Source organism: Berghia stephanieae, chromosome 1, assembly GCF_034508935.2.
Source record: "Berghia stephanieae isolate SIO BIC M18660-M18661 chromosome 1, UCSD_Bste_1.3, whole genome shotgun sequence".
In the NCBI taxonomy this organism is placed as follows: domain Eukaryota; kingdom Metazoa; phylum Mollusca; class Gastropoda; order Nudibranchia; family Aeolidiidae; genus Berghia; species Berghia stephanieae.
Window position 1 is genome coordinate 73,493,602 of NC_088360.1, and position 2,500 is coordinate 73,496,101.

Genomic DNA, 2,500 nt, shown 5'->3' on the forward strand with positions numbered 1-2,500 from the left:
ATATATAATAATATAATAATAATAATAAATATAATATAATAATAATAATAATAATAATAATAATAATAATAATAATAATAATAATAATAATAATAATAATAATAATATAATAATAATAATAATAATAATATAATAATAATAATAATAATAATAATAATAATAATAATAATAATAATATATAATAATAATAATAATAATAATTATGATAATAAAAACAACAATAATAATGACATAAAGAAGAAGAAGAAGAAGAAGAAGAAGAAGAAGAACAAGAAGAAGAAGAACAAGAAGAAGAACAAGAACAAGAACAAGAACAAGAACAAGAACAAGAAGGGAAAGTAGTAGTAGTAGTAGTAGTAGTAGTAGTAGTAGTAGTAGTAGTAGTAGTAGTAGTAGTAGTAGTAGTAGTAGTAGTAGTAGTAGAAGTAGTAGTAGTAGAAGAAGAAGAAGAAGAAGAAGAAGAAGAAGAAGAAGAAGAAGAAGAAGAAGAAGAAGAAGAAGAAGAAGAAGAAGAAGAAGAAGAAGAAGAAGAAGCTGTTACATATCATCAGGATCGTCATAATAATCTTTGTCTTCATCATTATAATCTCATCATCACCATCCCTTTCCTCCTCTTCCTCCTCCTCCTAATCGTCCTCCTCTTCCTCTTCACCATCGTCGTCATCATTATCATCATCCTCATCATCCAATCGGGGACTTAATTGATGAGATACATTTTACATTGTGATTAATTTTTTTTTTTAATAACTGGAGCGTCCACGAAATGTTATTGAAGCGCTTTATAAGGGGTCCCAAGCCAATAGCATGAATAAATAGGGCGAGACATGACACTAATGATATATATTTTTTACGACAGAAATAACGATTTGAATATTCATACCATGGCCTTTATTTCACTTGAAATAAACTAAGATCTGTGGCAGCCTAGCACGAATGAGCAATTGGTGTGTAACGCAGGTAAACTAGGTTGAAAAACGTACATGTATCCAAAAATGATAGAAGTTACCCTCTACCACCGTTGATGTAGTTATATTGCATTATACTTAAAATACACTTTCTTTTACAACCAAAAGATTCCAGGGACTTTTGTAATTTTGTGTTTGACTTTTGACTTGTTGGATTCGGTTGGGGGGGGGGGGGGGGGGGAGGTGATGTTTACCTGTGTATGTTAATTAAGCGTGTACTTGTTTTTTACTTCTGTGGAGAACCCGCAATATTTGTGGAGAAATAAAGGCTGTTACGAACAGGCACTCGTCTCTTTTAATGATTACAATGCTGTATTGTTAAAATTGACACGGCTAGATCGAGACGAAATCTTTTGAACCATCAACGGTCAACATCGGTCTGGTAATAAATAATCATTTGATTAAACGGGTGGTAGAATTACCTTGATTAAAAAAAAAAAGTTTATAAGCTACTCGTGTTTCAATCTGTAAAATATAGTTTTATAATTTCAGATGTGTCTGTAAGTAGGCTCTATAGGTTTGTTGGCAAAAATTTGACATGGGCTGCACGGAACAATTTTGAACCCCAACCCATTTTTTAAATATATAAATAAATTATGTGCGCCTTTGGTTATTTCCATTGTGAAGAGAGAAATGATGACGAATGAGAAATCCAGTCTCCCTTTTTCAGATTTAATCAATATAATATAATTAATCAAAGCGAATGTAGATATAGGTGATGTTTGCCACTGCTATAATTGGGTTATTATTATTTTGGGTAGAATTATATTTTTTCAAGCAGATGCATGCTTTGTCAATGTTCCTAATAGCAGATTTACCGGATAGAAAAGGTATTCATACATATTATGGTTTGATTCGAAGAACCGTTTTAATTTTAAAAATTTCTGCTTCTGAAACTGTCCATTCGATGATTTCTTTCAAAGAAAGTTTCTTAATTTTCATCGAAACATTGTGGTTTCAAACCACTGTGAAGCTGATAAATTCAGAAACATCAAAATTTCTAAAAAGTCTTCCACTCACAGACTTACGTATACTCGTGTAACTAATTATAAATAAATTATAAATTGAGCTTTTATATTGCGCAATATCCACTAAATGTGCTCTAAGCGCTTTACAAGGGGTCCCTGGTCAACAGCAACATTTAACATGTAGGACGGGACATGACGCCTGTTAGGCGATTTTACAATTTTTCGGACAGAAACAACGCTGTTAACGGCAAGGTACTCATTTTACACCTGAGTACTGTGAGAGAATGTGAGTAAAGAGCCTTTTCCAAGGACTCAACTATGCGCTGAGCGCGAGACTCGAACTCAGGACCTTCCGATCCGAAAGCGAGTGTCATACGACAAGACCACATAGCCGCACAATTAATTATTGGTCTCTTATTTGATAATCATGAAGGTAATGATAGGAGAGTCACATTGCCATTTTCAAAAAGACGATACCAATTTAGTGATAGAATACCTGACCACTCTAAATCCTAAGCCATTATATTTGATGTAATTGGACGAGTGCAAAACTACTGTCACAGGAGC

The 2,500-nt window shown here is 32.7% G+C and overlaps 1 protein-coding gene across 1 annotated transcript in view; it reads left to right on the top strand.

The window, feature by feature from the left end:
- The window catches only part of LOC144956375 (uncharacterized), a 17,539-nt gene that overhangs the window by 1,432 nt on the left and 13,607 nt on the right, over nt 1-2,500 (top strand). The window lies entirely within an intron of this gene.